Raw genomic sequence first — 22,500 nt, forward strand, 5'->3', positions numbered from 1 at the left:
CAAGATCTATCAGATTGGATAGGAAGCGTTGGTTTTCATCCAGGATGTCTCTGTACATTGCTGCATTCATCTTAGTCTGGTCAGGGAGGTGATGGTCACTCTGTCAGAGCGACAGCATCCCTCTGTGGAGAGAGGAGAAGGAAAACCATCTCTGCAGCAATTCACTAATGAGGTCTGTATGGCATAGCGGCCAGACGGAAGCAATTACTTAGTAAAACATTTTCCAAAAGGCACCCGAAAGACTCTCAGACCATGAGGAACAAAATTCTCTGGTCTGATGAGACAAAGTTTGTTTGGAGCAGGGGTGGGCAATTAATTAATTAATTTTTACCGGGGGCCGCATGAGCAACCGGAGCACTGCTGGAGGGCCACACCGACAATATTTCAATTAATATTTTTAACACTGTCTTACACAACACTTCCTGATGTATAATACAATGCAAAAATGTCCATTTCTGTCACTTTATCCTGCATCCTCTTTAAAAGTCCAACATTTTTCCCCGTCAGATTTGGACAACCATCTGTTGTCACACCTGCCATCTTGTCCCATTTCAGTCCTACCATGTCCAAACACGCATTTACCTATGTGAACAAGTCATTACCTGTGGTTGTCTCTTTAATTGACTGCATGGCTACCAGCTCCTCCGTGATTTGAAAGTCTGCAGTTATCCCACGTAAGAAGACGAGCAGCTGGGCGGTGTCGCGTACATCGCAGCTCTCATCCAAAGCCAGCGAAAAACAGTCAAAAGTCGACCGTTCTGTTCTTCAGCTGAAGCTCCAAGTTTCCAGCGATGGTCTCAGCCCGCCTCGTTACAGTGCATCGGGAGAGTGACACGTTCTCAAATGCGTGTCACAACTTGGTCGCTGGCGTGGTTTGTTCTACTGTGGTGCAAATGAATTGGACCGGACATGGCGTGCAGGTGAGGACATGTTTAATATTTAAAGCTCAAAAAAGGTATAAACAAAAGGCGCTTACAGCGGAGGTAAAAACTTGACTATGAAAACAAAAGGCGCGCACAAAGGCGAAAGTACAAAACTTGGCTATAAACACAACTTGCACAAAGGCAGAAACTATGAACAATGAAACAAAAACACTAACTGGGGCATTAATAAACAAAAACTTACTTGGCATGGAAAGATCAGCATGGACTATGGAAGCGTGGGTAAAAGTTCTCAAGTGAAGAGAAGGTGATGTTGCCAGGAAGACAGCCTGGCAACTGGGAGCTTAAATAGTGACATGATTAGTGACAGCAGGTGCGTGACATGAGGATGGGAACCAGGTGAAACTAATGGTTACTATGGTGACAAAGCAAGGGAGTGAAAACAAGAACTAAAAAGTGTCCAAAAACCAAGCAAAACATGGCCAAACAAACACATGATCAACACAGGCATGACAATGCGCCCCTCTTCTCCGGGCATATCGGCGCAACAGAGTCCAAAGGCCTCAAGCGGGCCGGACAGGGACGCACAAAGGGCCGGATGCCCAGGTCTGCCCTAGAGTGAAGTATGGTCGTGGCTAGGGATGTCCGATAATGGCTTTTTGCCGATATCCGATATTCCGATATTGTCCAACTCTTTAATTACCAATACCGATATCAGCCGATATATGCAGTCGTGGAATTAACACATTATTATGCCTAATTTGGACAACCAGGTATGGTGAAGATAAGGTACTTTAAAAAAAATAAAAATAAAATAAGATAACTAAATTAAAAAAATTTGCTTGAATAAAAAAGAAAGTAAAACAATATAAAAACAATTACATAGAAACTAGTAATTAATGAAAATGAGTAAAATGAACTGTTAAAGGTTAGTACTATTAGTGGAGCAGCAGCACGCACAATCATGTGTGCTTACGGACTGTATCCCTTGCAGACTGTATTGATATATAATGTAGGAACCAGAATATTGATAACAGAAAGAAATGGGGGGAGGGAGGTTTTTTGGGTTGGTGCACTAATTGTAAGTGTATCTTGTGTTTTTTATGTTGATTTAATAATTAAAAAAAAAAAACGATACAGATAATAAAAAAAACGATACCGATAATTTCCGATATTACATTTTAACGCATTTATCAGCCGATAATATCGGACATCCCTAGTCGTGGCAGCATCATGCTGTGGGGATGTTCCTCAGTGGCAGGAACTGGGAGACTAGTCAAGATAGAGGGAAAGATGAATGCAGCAATGTATAGAGACATCATGGAGGAAAACCAGCGCTTTCCATCCAACCTGATTGAGCTGCAAAGAGGAATGGTCCAAAGGTCGGTGTGCCAAGCTTGTGGCATCGTATTCAAAGACTTGATGCTGTACTTGGTGCATCAACAAAGTATTGAACAAATGCTGTGAATACTTATGTACATGTTTTTTTTGTTTGTTTTTTATTTGCAAAATAAATAAAAAATACTTTTCACATTGTCGTCGTGGGGTGTTTTCTGTACAATTTTGAGGACAAACACGAATTAATTCCATTTTGGAAAAGGGCCGTCACATTACAAAATGTGGAGAAAGTGAAGCACTGTGGATACTTTCCAGATGCACATCAATGCACACTCCATTCAAGTAGAATATATACATAATCACCTTTCATCAAACATATATTAACGTTGTTGCCCTAGGGTAAACTGGGTATAACACATGGCACACTGACAAAGCTTAACCTATTGTTACTATAACAATCTACAAGGTTAATGTAGGTTGCTTCTCTTTCTTCCCCTCCATTTTTCTGCATTCTTTCGTATCTCAAGTTATCATGACGTATATGTATTGTTGCATTTGAACAATTGTATTGTTGATAATAAAGGTAAAGTACTGGTATTGTTTATTATCAATAGCACTATTTCTATTGGTATTCATATTGCTCCATTTTTAGTGTAATAATGCTCATTGTCATTTCTGTATTTTTTTTTTAAATTTTCGCTAACTGCTTATTTGCTATTACTTTTACCATCATATTTATAATAATAATAATAATAATAATAATAATAATAATAATAATAATATTTGCTATTACTTTTACCATCATATTTGTACATGTCGTATTTGCTGATGTTGCTCTGTTGTTGTTGTTGTTGTTTTTGTCTCTCTGTCTAATCCCCCTCTTGTCCCCACAATTCCCCCCTCTGTCTTCCTTTTTCTCTCTTTCTATCCCCTCCTGCTCCGGCCCGGCTGCACCAAATGATAATATAAATACATTTAAAAAAGTCAAAATACAAGTAAGGCAACAAGAGAAGTATCCTACACTTCTCTTTTGTAAAGTAAATCTGAACAGCCGATATGGGCATCTACATCTGCTATATGATTTGCCCGAGAAGCTGGGCAGGACATTATAAAAAAAACAAAAAACAAGTAGAATATATGCCCATGAATACTTCCTGGAGCTAACGTCTCACTTCCTGTCTTTTTTTGCTTCAGAAACGATTAAAAGCAGCCGAAGCGGAAAGCAAGTTAAAGCAGGTCTACATTCCCAACTAGTGAGTATCTTCTCGTCACACGTGCTTCTTTAGCCAGCAAACATGTGGATGATACATTGGCAGCGCCATCTGCTGGTTGCTGCAATTAATGAAAATGCAGTTTGATTCATATGAATGCTAGATTCCACGGAATCAATTAAACCGGCGACACATCTTTCACCACCTTCTCTCGCACCTTGTTAGTAGTCATGACAACGGCTGGTAGACAGACCTCCGTGCAGCTGCTGTGTGCCAATAAAGCTGATCCATGTCCTCTTCAGTCAACCTGTCCACAATGTCTGCTCTGCTCGGCTCCTGTCTTCTAGCAACAAGCCCAACCCCAACCAGCTGACTAACAATGCGAAGCCGCCGCTGGTGAACGGAGCCGCCGGCGCCCCGCCGCCCGCCCCCACACCCGCCCCCACCCCCAGTGCCCCCAGCACCCCCAGCGCCCCCGCCCCTGCACCTCCGGGCCAAGTGCAGAACCCGCCACTGGCCAGGGCCTGTGAGAGCTGCTACTGTAAGTCCTTCACGTCTACGGACAATGATGTATATTGTGTATATTGTAGCGTCCCGGAAGAGTTAGTGCTGCAAGGGGTTCTGGGTATTTGTTCTGCCGTGTTTATGTTGTGTTACGGTGCGGATGTTCCCCCGAAATGTGTTTGTCATTCTTGTTTGGTGTGGGTTCACAGTGTGGCGCATATTTGTAACAGTGTTGACGTTGTTTATACAGCAACCCTCAGTGTGACCTGTATGGCTGTTGACCAAAGTATGCCTTGCATTCACTTGTGTGTGTGTGTGTGTGAAAAGCCGTAGATATCATGTTATTGGACCGGCACGCCCCCAATATTGTTGTCTGGGTGGAAATCGGGAGAATGGTTGCCCCGGGAGATTTTCGGGAGGGGCACTGCAATTCGGGAGTCTCCCGGGAAAATCGGGAGGGTTGGCAAGTACGACTGGGAGACGCAACTGCTCTACTCCTCCCTACGTCCGTGTACCACTCCGTACAGAGGCGTTTTAAAAAGTCAAAAAATGTTACTTTTTGCAACCGATACCGATAATTCCCGATATTACATTTTAAAGCATTTATCGGCCGATAATGTCGGACATCTCTAGTTTTTAGCACTTCCGTATGGAGTAGGGATGATGTTTGATAAGAAATTATCGAGTTCGAGCCTATTATCGAATCCTCTTATCGAACCGATTCCTTATCGATTCTCTTATGGAGTCCAGATAGGTTGTTGTATATGGAAAAAAACACACAATATTTGGTTTAACAAAAGCTCACTTTTATTATATAAGAAAACAATTTAATCTAGTAAATAAATAAATATTGACTGTTACCCCCCTAAAAAAATTTAATAAAATAAATAAACATTTTACCCAAAGTTTATTAAGTGGGATTTTTCAGAAAAACAAATATATACAGTAACACAAAAACAACCTGTCTCTGTGATGACTATAGGTGTATAAATAATAATATAGTGTTAAATAAAATCAGTCCCTTGGGCACAAAACTGAAAAAAATACAGCTCTCCAAAAAGTGCACTTCTGCTGCTATTGGAACATAACTGTTTGTTATGATGCTTTGACATTTTTGCACTTTAAAGAAGGAAAGAAAATTCTATGAAGAGAAAAGTTGTTTGCAAATGTGGCTACAATGCTAAAAAAAATGAAAAGTTAAAGCTAAAAAAAGAAATACACTTTATTGAGTTAACATTATTTCTTTGTAGGGGGAAAGATGTTATGAGCTAGGGCAGTGTTTTTTAACCTTGGCACATTTTTTGCGTTGTAAAAATCCGGAAGCACACCACCAGCAGAAATTATAAACTCAGTTGACATTTAAAAGTCATTGTCGCAATTGTTGGATTATGACTTTAAACCATAACCAAACATGCATCACTATAGCTCTTGTCTCAAAGTAGGTGTACTGTCACCACCACTGTCACACTTATTTTGACTTTTTTGCGGTTTTCCTGTGTTAGTTCTTGTCTTGCGCTCCTATTTCGGTGTCTTTTTCTCTTTTTTTGGTATTTTCCTCTAGCAGTTTCATGTCTTCCTTTGAGCGATATTTCCCGCATCTACTTTGTTTTAGCAATCAAGAATATTTCAGCTGTTTTTATCCTTCTTTGTGGAGACATTGTTGATTGCCATGTCATGCTCGGATGTACATTGTGGACGCCGTCTTTGCTCCGCAGTAAGTCTTTGCTGTCGTCCAGCATTCTGTTTTTGTTTACTCAGTAGCCGGTTCAGTTTTAATTTTGTTCTGCATAGCCTTCCCTAAGCTTCAATGCCTTTCTTTAAGGGCACTCACGTGCTGCGGTTGCTTTAAGAAGGTTGCGCCAGCTGCCGTAAAGGAGGTGCGTTGCTAGCCTGTTTGCTATGTTTCCGGTGGGTCGTAAAAGTGTTCTTCATGAGTTTGTACCCTGCTCAAATCTCTCAGTAAAGTTATTCATTGGATTATACCTTTTGTTTTGAACTTTATTACACCTTGGAGCGCTTTTTTCCGGTCCATTGTTTTTCCTGCTTTCGCTATCTGCGCCTAATGACTGAGCTACGTGACGTCATTTCTTGTGATGTCCCACGAAGCATTTCTGGTCGGGACGGGATTCGAATAAAGAACCAACTCTTTTCTTTACTATAGTGGTCTCGATAACGGGTACCGGTTGCCAAAAAGTGATTCGAGTCCGAGGACTCGGTTATTTTCTTATCGAACAACCGGGAAAACCGGTTTCGAGTATCATCCCTAATATGGAGTGTAAGTTAGAACTATGCAGAGGTTTTTTTGTAGGAGGCATGTGCATGTACAAGCCAGTTTGCCCCACAGCATGAGGATGGAGAAAAATAAGGAACTTAACTACAACTTGGGCCACAACTAAATGAAAAATGGGGAACTTGGGCTAAGCTCTTCTGGTAAACCCCTACTGTAACTAAGGCAAAATGCGTCACCAAAGTCTTTAATTCCAAACGGCTTTTTTGGGTGCAAGTTTGGAGAACATGGTACCAACGGGTAAAAAAAAAAAAAAAAAAAAAGTTGATTTTGCATGCATCATTTTTTCTTCAAAATTTCAACCCAAAATATCACAAAAGATGGACGAAACATGCTTTTCATTGTGGGGTGATATTTTTTAAATATATTTTCCGTACGTTTTTGTTATTCTGCTTAATAGACCACAACAAAGACAAAATAGTTAATCATTGATTTACCTATCATACACGTTTGTTAAAGTGCTACATTTCAAATTAATTGTTTACAACTAGGGATGTCCGATAATATCGGTCTGCCGATATTAACGGCCGATAAATGCGTTAAAATGTAATATCGGAAATTATCGGTATCGGTTTTTTTATCATCTGTATCGTTTTTTTTTGTTTTTTGTTTTTTTTTTGTATCAAAAAATGTATACTTACTAATAGGGATTTCCGATATTATATTTTAACGCATTTATCTGGCCGATAAATGCGTTAAAATGTAATATCAGAAATGATCGGTATCAGGTTTTTTTTTATCGGTATTGGTTTTTATTTTTTTTTTTTTTTTTTATTTTTAAATTAAATCAACATAAAAAACACAAGATACACTTACAATTAATGCACCAACCCAAAAAACCTCCCTCCTCATTCACACAAAAGGGTTGTTTCTTTCTGTTATTAATATTCTGCTTCCTACATTATATATCAATATATATCAATACACTCTGCAAGGGATACAGTCCGCAAGCACACATGATTGTGCGTGCTGCTGCTCCACTAATAGTACTACACATCCCCACAGCATGATGCTGCCACGACTAGGGATGTCCGATAATATCGGCAGGCCGATATTTGATGCGTTAAAATGTAATATCGGAAATTATCGGTATCGTTTTTTTTATTATCTGTATCGTTTTTTTTTGTTTTTTGTTTTTTTTTGTATCAAAAAATGTATACTTACTAATAGGGATTTCCGATATTACATTTTAACGCATTTATCGGCCGATAATATCGGCAGGCCGATAATATCGGCAGGCCGATATTATCGGCCGATAAATGCGTTAAAATGTAATATCAGAAATTATCGGTATCGGGTTTTTTTTTTATCGGTATTGTTTTTTTGGTTTTTTTTTTGTTTTTTTTTCAAATTAAATCAACATAAAAAACACAAGATACACTTACAATTAATGCACCAACCCAAAAAACCTCCCTCCTCATTCACACAAAAGGGTTGTTTCTTTCTGTTATTAATATTGTGCTTCCTACATTATATATCAATATATATCAATACAGTCTGCAAGGGATACAGTCCGTAAGCACACATGATTGTGCGTGCTGCTGCTCCACTAATAGTACTACACATCCCCACAGCATGATGCTGCCATGACTAGGGATGTCCGATAATATCGGCCTGCCGATATTATCGGCTGATAAATGCGTTAAAATGTAATATCGGAAATTATCGGTATCGTTTTTTTAATTATCTGTATCGTTTATTTTTATTTATTTATTTATTTATTTATTTATTTATTTATTTAATTAAATCAACATGAAAAAACAGAAGATACACTTACAATTAGTGCACCAACCCAAAAAAACTCCCTCCCCCATTCACACTCATTCACACAAAAGGGTTGTTTCTTTCTGTTATTAATATTCTGCTTCCTACATTATATATCAATATATATCAATACAGTCTGCAAGGGATACAGTCCGTAAGCACACATGATTGTGCGTGCTGCTGCTCCACTAATAATACTAACCTTTAACAGTTCATTTTACTCATTTTCATTCATTACTAGTTTCTATGTAACTGTTTTTATATTGTTGTACTTTCTTTTTTATTCAAGAAAATGTTTTTAATTTAGTTATCTTATTTTATTATTTTTTTAAAAAAGTACCTTATCTTCACCATACCTGGTTGTCCAAATTAGGCATAATAATGTGTTAATTCCACGACTGCATATATCGGTTGATATCGGTATCGGTTGATATCGGTATCGGTAATTAAAGAGTTGGACAATATCGGAATATCGGATATCGGCAAAAAGCCATTATCGGACATCCCTATTTACAACTGTTATATACAGTAAGACGGTTATATAATTAGACCATATGTCCTTGTAATTGAATAATTATTTTTTTCACTTTAAAACAATATTTTGTTTTAAATATTTATAACAAAACATTATTTAGATTTTTTTCAATGTATAAAAAAACACCAAATAAAGCAATGCATAAATAATAATAAAGATAATATTAATACAGTGGAACCTCAATTTATAAACTTAATTTGTTCTTAAAGGCCTACTGAAATGATTTTTTTTTATTTAAACGGGAATAGCAGATCCATTCTATGTGTCATACTTGATCATTTCGCGATATTGCCATATTTTTGCTGAAAGGATTTAGTAGAGAAAATCGACGATAAAGTTCGCAACTTTTGCTCGCTGATAAAAAAAAGCCTTGCCTGTAGCGGAAGTAGCGTGACGTCACAGGAGCTAGTATTCCTCACAATTCCCCCGTTGTTTACAATGGAGCGAGAGAGATTCGGACCGAGAAAGTGACGATTACCCCATTAATTTGAGCGAGGATGAAAGATTCGTGGATGAGGAACGTGAGAGTGAAGGACTAGAGTGCAGTGCAGGACGTATCTTTTTTCGCTCTGACCGTAACTTAGGTACAAGCTGGCTCATTGGATTCCACACTCTCTCCTTTTTCTATTGTGGATCACAGATTTGTATTTTAAACCACCTGGGATACTATATCCTCTTGAAAATGAGAGTCGAGAAACGCGAAATGGACATTCAGTGCCTTTTATCTCCACGACAATACATCGGCGATATGCTTTAGCTACGAGCTAACGTGATAGCATCTTGCTTTAACTGCATATAGAAACAAAATAAATAAACCCCTGACTGGAAGGATAGATAGAAAATCAACAATACTATTAAACCGTGGACATGTAAATACACGGTTAATGCTTTCCAGGCTGGCGAAGGTTAACAATGCTGTGCTAACGACGCCATTGAAGCTAACTTAGCAACGGGACCTCAAAGAGCTATGCTAAAAACATTAGCTCTCCACCTACGCCAGCCAGCCCTCATTTGCTGCGTTCCAGCGATCGGCAGAAGGACGAAGGACTTCACCCGATGCGTTTGGCGGCCCGGAGACGTAGGAAGTCAAGGTGAGGTCGGCGGCTAGCGCGGCTAGCGCTCCAACAAAGTCCTCCTGGTTGTGTTGCTGTAGTCCGCTGCTAATACACCGATCCCACCTACAACTGTCTTCTTTGCAGCCTTCATTGTTCATTAAACAAATTGCAAAAGATGTCCAGAATACTATGGGATTATGAAATGAAAACAGAGCTTTTTGTATAGGATTCTACGGGGTACCATAACTTCGTTACTCTGACTTCGCCACGCGCATACGTCATCATACCGCGACGTTTCAGCCGGATATTTCCCGGGAAATTTAAAATGTCACTTTATAAGTTAACCCGGCCGTATTGGCATGTGTTGCAATGTTAAGATTTCATCATTGATTATATAAACTATCAGACTGCGTGGTCGCTAGTAGTGGCTTTCAGTAGGCCTTTAAACAGGGTACGTTAAAAAAAAAAAAAATTTATAGTGATGCAAATTTCTTCACAAGAAACCATGTAAATAAGAATGATGGGTTCCAGCCCCCAAAAAAGTCCATATTTGAGTGAATGTTTGTTTACTTTGCACTAGGGTTGTACGGTGTATCGGTACTAATAAAGTACTAGTTAATTAAAAACGGTACTATAGTGGCTTTGAATAATACCACTACTTTTTTTTTTTCATTCGCATGCTGCTGTGCGGCGGTGACGATTTTGACACACTCACATGATGTCCGAGTGTGTCAAAACGCACACACAAAGCGCATACAAGCAAAAACAGAGCGGAGACGAAGAATGTAAAAAAAAAAAAAATTCTACTGGTTAATAAAGAGGGTACGTGAAGTGCAATATAGAGGTATTTGGGCTTCAAAAATACAGATTAGAGCAGGGGTCACCAACGCGGTGCCCGCGGGCACCAGGTAGCCCGTAAGGACCAGATGAGTAGCCCGCTGGCCTGTTCTAAAAATAGCTCAAATAGCAGCACTTACCAGTGAGCTGCCTCTATTTTTTAATGTTATTTATTTACTAGCAAGCTGGTCTCGCTTTGCCCGACATTTTTAATTCTAAGAGAGACAAAACTCAAATAGAATTTGAAAATCCAAGAAAATATTTTAAAGACTTGGTCTTCACTTGTTTAAATAAATTCATTAATTTTTTTACTTTGCTTCTTATAAACTTTCAGAAAGACAATTTTAGAGAAAAAAATACAACCTTAAAAATGATTTTAGGATTTTTAAACACATATACCTTTTTACCTTTTAAATTCCTTCCTCTTCTTTCCTGACAATTTAAATCAATGTTCAAGTAAATTTATTTTTTTACTGTAAAGAATAATAAATACATTTTAATTTAATTCTTCATTTTAGCTTCTGTTTTTTTCGACAAAGAATATTTGTGAAATATTTCTTCAAACTTATTATGATTAAAATTCAAAAAAATGATTCTGGCAAATCTAGAAAATCTGTATAATCAAATTTAAATCTTATTTCAAACTCTTTTGAATTTCCTTTAAAATTTTTGTTCCGGAAAATCTAGAAGAAATAATGATTTGTCTTTGTTAGAAATATAGCTTGGTCCAATTTGTTATATATTCTAACAAAGTGCAGATTGGATTTTAACCAATTTAAAACATGTCATCAAAATTCTAAAATTAATCTTAATCAGGAAAAATTACCGATGTTTCATAAATTATTTTTAAAAAATTTTCAAAAAGATTTTTGAATTTTAAAGAGTCGAAATTGAAGATAAACTATGTTTCAAATGTAATTGTCATTTTTTTCGTTTCGTTTTAAACCGTTCAATTAAGTGTAAATATCATTAATTATTAATAATAACATAGAGTTAAAGGTAAATTGAGCAAATTGGCTATTTCTGGCAATTTATTGAAGTGTGTATCAAACTGGTAGCCCTTCGCATTAATCACTACCCAAGAAGTAGCTCTTGCTTTCAAAAAGGTTGGTGACTCCTGGATTAGAGTGACACTGCTTTAAAACATGCCTTGCCCAAGGTGGCATTAAAGTATTACAATCTTTACTTCAAACTTAGGTAAACATTTAAATAACAATCAAATCAGTTTAAAGGTAATATAGTTCACTATTTCCCTGCACATACAGATACTTTTTGAATGGAAAAGTTTGCAGAAAGGGGTTGGTCAACCCTGTATTGACACATTGCAATGCCTAATGACGAGAATGTGCATGTCACACTTATTTTTTTGTCATATTTTTTAGGTTAATGTGTGTTTTTTTTCATATCATTTTTTAAAATACTGCCTTAGATGTGTGAACATTATGTGTGCATGTGCGTGTGTAGCCAGCAGTTCCTACCAGTGGTACTCGTGGGGACCCCCCAACATGCAGTGTCGCCTGTGCGCCACCTGCTGGACATACTGGAAGAAGTACGGCGGGCTAAAGATGCCCACTCGGCTGGATGGGGAGAGACCCGGACCAAACCGCAGCAGCATGGTACCCTAAAAACCCCTAAAGGAAACCCATGTAAAAACACAATAGGTCATAATTGGTGTTCATCTGTGTGGTTAGAGCCCCCATGGCGTGCCGCTGCGACACAGCGGCAGCCCCAAGTTCGCCGTGAAGACGCGACAGGCTTTCTTCCTGCAGACCACCACGCTGACGCGGGTGGCGCGCCGCCTCTGCCAGGATATCATCAAGCCTCGCTACCTAGCCAGGCACCCCTACCTCCCGTCAACTCGGCCGCCATCAAGGCCGAATGTAAGCCACTTTCACTCACGGCATGTTTCCCCGTCGTGTCGGAACTAAATTGCCACATTCCCACAGGTGCCCTGCGGTTGCCAGATAAAAACCCCAGCAAGCCATCGCCACTGAAACCAGCAGAACGCAAACCTCTGGAGTCTGTGGTTCGATATCTCGGTACGTTGGAGCTTCTCGCCACAGTGGCTAACCCCCCCATACCTCAATATAAGACTAAAAAAGAAATCTTATGCATGATTTATACATGCAACCTAAGAAGTTCTTCTTAAAGGCTACTGAAATGAGATTTTCTTATTTAAACGGGGATAGCAGATCCATTCTATGTGTCATACTTGATCATTTCGCGATATTGCCATATTTTTGCTGAAAGGATTTAGTAGAGAACATGGACGATAAAAAAGCCTTGCCTGTACCGGAAGTAGCGTGACGTCACAGGTTGTGGAGCGCCTCACATCTGCACATTGTTTACAATCATGGCCACAAGCAGCGAGAGCGATTCGGACCGAGAAAGCGACGATTACCCATTGATTTGAGCAAGGATGAAAGATTCGTGGATGAGGAAAGTGAGAGTGAAGGACTAGAGGGCAGTGGAAGCGATTGTGAGAGGCGGGTGGGACCTGATATTCAGCTGGGAATGACTAAAACAGTAAATTAACACAAGACTTATATATACTCCGCTAAGGCTGCAGCTAACGATTATTTTTCTATCGATTAATCTATGGATTATTTTTTTTGATTAATCGGTTAATTTATAGATTATTTTTTTCGATTAATCGGTTAATCTATAGATTATTTTTTCCGATTAATCCATAGATTATTTTTCCTTTTACCGATTATTTTTTATTTTATTTTATTTAAAATGAAGATGAAAAAATAAAAGTAGGCCAGTTTTTTCAAAAGGCATGGCTTTTATTTACAAAAAAAAAGAAGTATGGCCACTCAGTCAACATTGACAACAACATGACAAAACATCCTGTAACAATGTAAACATTTAAAACTTTTAACATTTAACAAATTAAAAGTAGCTTATTTGCTTTTGAATGTGCAAATATAAAAGTCAACATCCAGTGCAAATCTTAATATTCTGCAATAGTATATGCATTTCAAAAGTAAAAGTATTGATTATTTTTGCTTTAAAATGTGCAAAGATAAAGATAAACATCCAATACAGAAAAGTGCAAAACGAAATATTCTGTAACAACAGTGTAAACATTTCAACAAAAGTGAAAGTATTGCGTATTTGCTAAAATGTGCAAAAATAAAGATAAACATCCAATACAAAAAAGTGCCAATGTAAATATTCTGGAGCACTGTAAACATTAAGTATTGCTTTTAAAATGTGCAAAATAAACATCCAGTCCAACACAGTACACAATAACCAATTCTACTCATTCCAGTGAGTGACTAACAGTTGTAATGAAGAAAGGTTAGCATGTCTACATGCTCTGCTTCTCTTCTTGTTTACAATATTCCCAGCAGCTTGTTTAGGACTTTAGCAGCTAAAGTTAGCTTTAGGTTAGAAACCCGTTCGGTACACCCCGTACCGAACCGAAAGCCCCGTACCGAAACGGTTCAATACAAAACACGTACCGTTACACCCCTAGCAGATACAAATGACACATTCATGTTTTTGTGTAATGATGACAACGTATGCTAACGCGGACGATTGACTAGTTGATGGTTTTCTTTTCAAATGTTGGTTCATAGCCGTTGTGCTGCTATGATAGGCCATTTCCGCTCGACACAGTGTGCATACAACAACATTATTAGGCCCTTTATTGAAATACTCCCACACTTTTGACCACTTTTGGCGTGCTTTTTCCCCCTCGCTCGCACAGTCTGCTTTGCGCTTCGCCATGACGGTAGTGTGACGTAAATATGCAATGGTAAAGCTTGACTGTCATCGTTCGGGAATGTAAACAATGAAACACCGGCTACGATGTAGCCGCTACGTGTTTGTGTTGCTGCAGCCAGCCGCTAATACACCGCTTCCCACCTACAGCTTTCTTCTTTGCTGTTTTCGTTGTTCATTAAACAAATTGCATACGATTCACCAACACAGATGTACAGAGTACTGTGGAATTTTGCGATGAAAACAGACGACTTAATAGCACAATGCTGTCCCAAAATGTCCGCTACAATCCGTGACTTCACACGCAAACGTCATCATACCGAGACGTTTTCAGCAGGATATTTCGCGGGGAATTTAAAATAGCACTTTACTAATCTAACCCGGCCGTATTGGCATGTGTTGCAATGTTAAGATTGCATCATTGATATATAAACTATCAGACTGCGTGGTCGCTAGTAGTGGCTTTCAGTAGGCCTTTAAGCAAATCTGAGCTTTTTGACCCATCACACACGCGCACACATGATTTACCCTAAGGAAAAAAACAATTTGCCTTTCAAATAAACAGTACAGGCCAAAAGTTTGGACACACCTTCTCATTCAATGCGTTTTCTTTATTTTCATGACTATTTACATTGTAGATTGTCACATCACAACTAGGAATGAACACATGTGGAGTTATGTACTTAACCAAAAAAAGGTGAAATAACTGAAAACATGTTTTATATTCTAGTTCCTTCAAAATAGCCAGAAAGGTATTGTGTTATATTGGGTCAATACGGTAATAGCGCTACGAAAATACTAAATTTATGTCATGACTAGGGTTGCACAGGGGTGGAAAGTTAAAGGCCTACTGAAATTATTTTTTAAAATTTAAACGGGAATAGCAGATCCATTCTATGTGTCATACTTGATCATTTCGCGATATTGCCATATTTTTGCTGAAAGGATTTAGTAGAGAAAATCGACGATAAAGTTCGCAACTTTTGCTCGCTGATAAAAAAAAAGCCTTGCCTGTACCGGAAGTAGCGTGACGTCACAGGAGCTAGTATCCCTCACAATCCCCCGTTGTTTACAATGGAGCGAGAGAGATTCGGACCGAGAAAGTGACGATTACCCCATTAATTTGAGCGAGGATGAAAGATTCGTGAATGAGGAACGTGAGAGTGAAGGACTAGAGTGCAGTGCAGGACGTATCTTTTTTCCCTCTGACCGTAACTTAGGTACAAGCTGGCTCCTTTTTCTATTGTGGATCACGGATTTGTATTTTAAACCACCTGGGATACTATATCCTCTTGAAAATGAGAGTCGAGAACGCGAAATGGACATTCAGTGCCTTTTATCTCCACGACAATACATCGGCGAAATGCTTTAGCTACGAGCTAACGTGATAGCATCTTGCTTTAACTGCATATAGAAACAAAAAAATAAACCCCTGACTGGAAGGATAGATAGAAAATCAACAATACTATTAAACCGTGGACATGTAAATACACGGTTAATGCTTTCCAGGCTGGCGAAGGTTAACAATGCTGTGCTAACGACGCCATTGAAGCTAACTTAGCAACTTAGCAACAGGACCTCACAGAGCTATGCTAAAAACATTAGCTCTCCACCTACGCCAGCCAGCCCTCATCTACTCATCAACACCCGTGCTCACCTGCGTTCCAGCGATCGTCAGAAGGACGAAGGACTTCACCCGATGCGTTTGGCGGCCCGGAGACGTAGGAAGTCAAGGTGAGGTCGGCGGCTAGCGCGGCTAGCGCTCCAACAAAGTCCTCCTGGTTGTGTTGCTGTAGTCGGCTGCTAATACACCGATCCCACCTACAACTGTCTTCTTTGCAGCCTTCATTGTTCATTAAACAAATTGCAAAAGATGTCCAGAATACTGTGGAATTATGAAATGAAAACAGAGCTTTTTGTATAGGATTCTACGGGGTACCATAACTTCCGTTACTCTGACTTCGTCACGCGCATACGTCATCATACCGCGACGTTTCAGCCGTATATTTCCCAGGAAGTTTTAACCCGGCCGTATTGGCATGTGTTGCAATGTTAAAATTTCATCATTGATATATAAACTATCAGACTGCGTGGTCGCTAATAGTGGCTTTCAGTAGGCCTTTAAGCTCGGTAAGTTTGGAAACATTTTTTGATTATTCAAAGTTGGACACCGTCCATGGTAATGAATGGGAATATATGGGAATTAATGGGAATATATGGGAATGAATGGGGAATTACAATAATGATATATTATTGAGAACTTGTCTACATGCTGCTGCATCTTTGTGGCGTTTTTGACGTAGCTCTTTGCACAATATTTGCAAATGTACACCGCCTTTCCACCTACATTGGTTGGGGTGAAATGTCTCCACACATCAGATGGTGTACGTGGCATTATTCTCTTTGTATTTATTTATTCTTGTAAAACACTAATGCAATGCCACACACAGAGATAGAAATAGTCAGCTAAACAATTGGAGTAGTCCTTAAAAATGTTTAACTGATGGACACATGAATAGAAATAGGCTAGATGAATACATGAACAGTCAATCAGCATGCTAAATCAAACTATAAGCTACATTCTTGTATGACAACAGAATGGCTAGCAGAACAGAAGGCAGAGGAAACTACACCTTTTGATTTAGTATTTGCTACTTGAACTTTACACATCACAAAAAAAGTAAATTCGGATCGCTAACGTTGTTAGCATAAATGAATGGGACTTAACATAGAGAAAATTAGCGTCACGGCTAACGGAGAAATATTTTGGGTTCATTATGAGACTGTGGTGGTACATGAACATAGCTAGCTAGAGATATTGGCCCCAAAATCATTTAATAAGTACAGGAACAGCTAGCTAGCTTGAGTGTAAGTCTGCTGGAGTAGTCTACAGTCATACAGTAACAAGCAATTACACCTCTATTACACTTAAATACCATAGATCAAATATATTTACCCCGGTAATATCATCAACACTTACCTGACTGGATGAAGTCCTTGGCCTCAAATACTAGTGTGGCCTCAATAGCCCTGCTGTAGTGTGTAGCATGCTGGCAATTATCTGTGTGTGTGATTGAGGAATGCACAGTGCAGGGTTGAAATTCTACTGAATTTGCATTAAATCAGGTTGTTTTATCTAATAATCATGCTGCAAGATCTAGCATGTTGCATTCAATGTTTATTCCCATTAATTCCCATGGAAAGTTTCCAACTTTGAATATTCCCGGAACTTTGCAACCCTAGTCATGACCAACTGTGACTTGATTTAAAAAAGAAAATAAATCAAAAGCATTGGTCGAAATGTCACAAAATGGTCCCAAAAAGTCGAGGAAAAAACAAATGTAGGTAATCTGCAGGAAATGCTCAAACATTCCATTTCTCGGGGTAACATTTCTTTTTGGGCACTTAACACAACTGCCAACTTCCCCACTGCTTGTCGCTCAACGTCTAACATGTTTTCTTTGTCCTTCTAGAAGCACATCCCCGTCCGGTCAAAGCTGAGCCGCCGCCGCCCCCCCGCGGGTCTTCCATCTCCATGGGCAGTCTGACGCCCATTAAATCCAGCCCCATCCTCAACAACGGCTCCCCCACCATTCTGGGCAAACGCAGCTACGAGCAGCACAACGGACTGGATGGTGAGTTTGTTAAATCTGCGCTCGTTGGACACTCGAGACGCTTTTATTTACCTTTATTACTTAGACTTATACAAACTGTAACGATCCACAAGGGAAATTGTTCCACACAGTAGCTTAATTACAAAGGATGGAAAGTGTAAGGATGGAAAGGACAATGCAGGTATAAAATAGACCAAAAATGTACCGTAGTAGCAATATAAAATACAACATATATGTAATATTTACATAATATATGTACAGTATATGATATATACTGATATATTATATTATATTTAGAGATGTCCGATAATGGCTTTTTTGCCGATATTCATTATTCCGATATTGTCCAATACCGATATCAACCGATACGATATATACAGTCGTGGAATGAACACATTATTATGCCTCATTTTGTTGTGATGCCCCCGCTGGATGCATTAAACAATGTAACAAGGTTTTCCAAAATAAATCAACTCAAGTTATGGAAAAAAAATGCCAACATGGCACTGCCATATTTATTATTCAAGTCACAAAGTGCATTATTTTTTTTAACATGCCTCAAAACAGCAGCAGTTTGGAATTTGGGAGGAGGTTGAGGTGGGCAGGGTTGGGGGGCGGGGTTGAGGTGGTGGGCGGGGGTGTGTAGGGGGTGGCGGGGGGTGTGTATATTGTAGCGTCCCGGAAGAGTTAGTGCTGCAAGGGGTTCTGGGTATTTGTTGTGTTTATGTTGTGTTACGGTGCGGATGTTCTCCCGTTTGTCATTCTTGTTTGGTGTGGGTTCACAGTGTGGCGCATATTTGTAACAGTGTTAAAGTTGTTTATACAGCCACCCTGTATGGCTGTTGACCAAGTATGCATTGCATTCACTTGTGTGTGTGTGAAAAGCCGTAGATATTATGTGACTGGACCGGCACGCAAAGGCAGTGCCTTTAGGGCAGGGGTCACCGACCTTTTTGAAAGCAAGAGCTACTTCTTGGGTAGTGATTAATGCGAAGGGCTACCAGTTTGATACACACTTAAATAAATTGCCAGAAATAGCCAATTTGCTCAATTTACCTTTAACTCTAAGTTATTATTAATAATTAATGACATTTACACTTAATTGAACGGTTTAAAAGAGGAGAAAACACGAAAAAAATGACAATTAAATTTTGAAACATAGTTTATCTTCAATTTCGACTCTTTAAAATTCAAAATTCAACCGAAAAAAAGAAGAGAAAAACTAGCTAATTTGAATCTTTTTGAAAAAAATTTAAAAATAATTTATTGACCATCATTAGTAATTTTTCCTGATTAAGATTAATTTTAGAATTTTGATGACATGTTTTAAATAGGTTAAAATCCAATCTACACTTTGTTAGAATATATAACAAATTGGACCAAGCTATATTTCTAACAAAGACAAATCATTATTTCTTCTAGATTTTCCAGAACAAAAATTTTAAAAGAAATTCAAAAGACTTTGAAATAAGATTTAAATTTGATTCTACAGATTTTCTAGATTTGCCAGAATAATTTTTTTGAATTTTAATCATAACAAGTTTGAAGAAATATTTCACAAATATTCTTTGTCGAAAAATTAGAAGCTAAAATGAAGAATTAAATTAAAATGTATTTATTATTCTTTACAATAAAAAAAATAAATGTACTTGAACATTGATTTAAATTGTCAGGAAAGAAGAGGAAGGAATTTAAAAGGTAAAAAGGTATATGTGTTTAAAAATCCTAAAATCATTTTTAAGGTTGTGTTTTTTCTCTAAAATTGTCTTTCTGAAAGTTATAAGAAGCAAAGTAAGAAAATTAATGAATTTATTTAAACAAGTGAAGACCAAGTCTTTAAAATATTTTCTTGGATTTTCAAATTCTATTTGAGTTTTGTCTCTCTTAGAATTAAAAATGTCGGGCAAAGCGAGACCAGCTTGCTAGTAAATAAATACAGTTTAAAAAATCGAGGCAGCTCACTGGTAAGTGCTGCTATTTGAGCTATTTTTAGAACAGGCCAGCGGGCTACTCATCAGGGGCCGTACTTATCAAGCTTCTTAGAATGACTCCTAAGAAGTCTGCTAAGAGTTGACTTAAGAGTAAATAAATTCTTCGCTGAAAGCTGCACTTAAAAGTTAGTTATCAAGCGTCTTACTCACACTTTCAGCGAAGTGTAGGACTGAATCTTAAGTGTCACACTCAGAGCTGAATTACGACATTACTATGTGCCGTAAACGCAATTTTAGGTGACGTCATTTCTGTGTCCATAGAAATGACCAATCATGGAAGGGAATCCGTTGTCTAAGAATAAAGAAATATCTTGGAAACATTTAAGTGGACAATGGGAGTGTATATTTTGACAATAATCTACAAAATAATACAAAACAAACAAACAATATTGTCAATGAATCAAAAATAAATGTTTCCTTTTTGTTGCACCTTTCCTGCTTCCTGCTCCCAGACTGTAACAAAGAGGCAGGGGAGACACTTCTCCAGGATGCATGCTCGGGGCAACACCCTTCACTTTACCCGGCAGTGGGTCTCCACAGCGGACGATTTTAGGGTGAATGATTAGTCCGGCGATTAGTTGCAAATCTTGCTTTATTGATTGCTTGCACACAGCCAATCCAACACGAAACAAACTAGTCCCCGCCCGCACTCACGCTACCGCTCCCTCTCTTCTCTCGCCCACACACTCACCGACGTCACTCACCTCACATGCTGTAACCTAGCGTATGTGTGTGCCACACACATACGCTACTCTCATAACATTTTCTTTCCAATTCATTAATTAGGCAACTAATTTGAAACTGGTGTGGGTGGCTCTATATATATTAGTTAGGGGCGGCATGGCGTAGTGGGTAGAGCGCCCGTGTCAGAAACCTGAGGGTTGCAGGTTCGCTCCCCGCCTCTTACCATGCCGTTGTGTCCTTGGGCAGGACACTTCACCCTTGCCCCCGGTGCCGCTCACACCGGTGAATGAATGTTGAATGAATGATAGGTGGTGGTCGGAGGGGCCGTAGGCGCAAATTGGCAGCCACGCTTCCGTCAGTCTACCCCAGGGCAGCTGTGGCTACGAAAGTAGCTTACCACCACTAGGTGTGAATGAATGATGGGTTTTTAACATGTAAAGCGACTTTGGGTACTTAGAAAAGCGCTATATAAATCCCAGTTATTAATTAATTAATTAATTAGTCCACTGCAGCCACATGCAGAAATCAACAAGGAATCGAAAAGTATTAAATCTGTGACAAAAATAATACCTGCTCTGTCTAAACGATACCATTTGATCAGACAAAGATGAACGTTCGCGCACGTCTCTCTCGCCTCAGTGCCATCCCCTGCTGGCAACTCCTAACCACTTAAGACACCTCTGAAGGTCTCTTAAATATCGTGGAGAGTAGGAGCGATTCTTAGACTTAAGAACGTTGATAAAAAGCTTTTATTCTTAAGTTTGAGAGTAGGACTAAATTTCGCAAATTCTCAGGACTTAAGTGTAAAAGAAGCTTGATAAGTACGGGCCCTGGTCCTTACGGGCTACCTGGTGCCCGCGGGCACCGCGTTGGTGACCCCTGCTTTAGGGTTTATTGGCGCTCTGTACTTCTCCCTACGGCCGTGTACACAGCGGCGTTTTAAAAAGTCATACATTTTACTTTTTGAAACCGATACCGATAATTTCCGATATTACACTTTAAAGCATTTATCGGCCGATAATATCAGCGGTCCGATATTATCGGACGTCTCTAATTACAAGGAAATAAATGTGGTTTTGCAGGTGAGAGCATATTGTGTGCATTTGAACGCTGCTGACAGCCGAAGGAGTTTTTTTTGTTTTTTTTTTTGGGTGGGGACGGGCGTTGTTGTGTCCTACTTTGACCGTCCCCTGGTGGGCTCGGCGGGGAGAGAAGACAGACCGGCGGATCAAGAGCGGGGAGGAGGAGGCTGCGAGTGGTACGGCTTTGGGCCTCCCTGCTTTAGCTGGAGGCTACGATCCACGTTGCCATGGCAACGGCGCAGAGGAAGAGGAGGGGGGGGGGGGGGCCCGCTAAGTGTATCTTGAGGGAGAAAAGCTAGGGAGAGATTTAGGGCTGGAAAAGGGCCCGTTTTTGGGGGGGGATTAGTCACGTTTCCTGCTGAAGGATCTGTAAATACTTCAATGTGCGCTCTCTGAAACGTGGACTTAACGTTGCGTCATGTTCAAACGTCGTATTATCCACATATTTCCCAAAAGCAAGTACGTTATCCACCAATCTGTACGTCAAACGTGGACTAATGAAATCCAGAGGAGTTTGTGTGATACCATGTTGTAGTTAGCACCCCTGCCCTATGGCCTCAACATGCTAGTCTCGGTCCGCAGGCACCAAATCTAAAGTCTTGACCTGGGACATCATGGCCAAACGCATGAGTGAAATAGGCCGGGCCTCGGCCGCCATGCAGGACCAGGTTCACGAGCTGGACTGAACGCTCTGCAGGGACGGCCTCCGTTGTCCACACCCCCCCGCTGAGGTGAGTGCGGATCAGGCTGCTAGCATCTTTAAGTCAAGACACCATGTTGGTTTGGGAACTATACACATGATATCAAGGCCAGTCCATAGTGGATCTAACATAATAGTGTGAGAGTCCAGTCCATAGTGGATCTAACATAATAGTGTGAGAGTCCAGTCCATAGTGGATCTAACATAATAGTGTGAGAGTCCAGTCCATAGTGGATCTAACATAATAGTGTGAGAGTCCAGTCCATAGTGGATCTAACATAATAG

The 22,500-nt window shown here is 39.4% G+C and overlaps 1 pseudogene; it reads left to right on the forward strand.

Annotated features, from left to right (window-relative positions):
• The first annotated feature begins 2,201 nt into the window (after window positions 1-2,201).
• LOC133647167 (metastasis-associated protein MTA1-like) overlaps window positions 2,202-22,500 on the forward strand; it is a 28,477-nt pseudogene continuing 8,178 nt past the window's right edge.

The sequence above is a fragment of the Entelurus aequoreus genome, linkage group LG03 (assembly GCF_033978785.1).
Source record: "Entelurus aequoreus isolate RoL-2023_Sb linkage group LG03, RoL_Eaeq_v1.1, whole genome shotgun sequence".
In the NCBI taxonomy this organism is placed as follows: Eukaryota; Metazoa; Chordata; class Actinopteri; order Syngnathiformes; family Syngnathidae; genus Entelurus; species Entelurus aequoreus.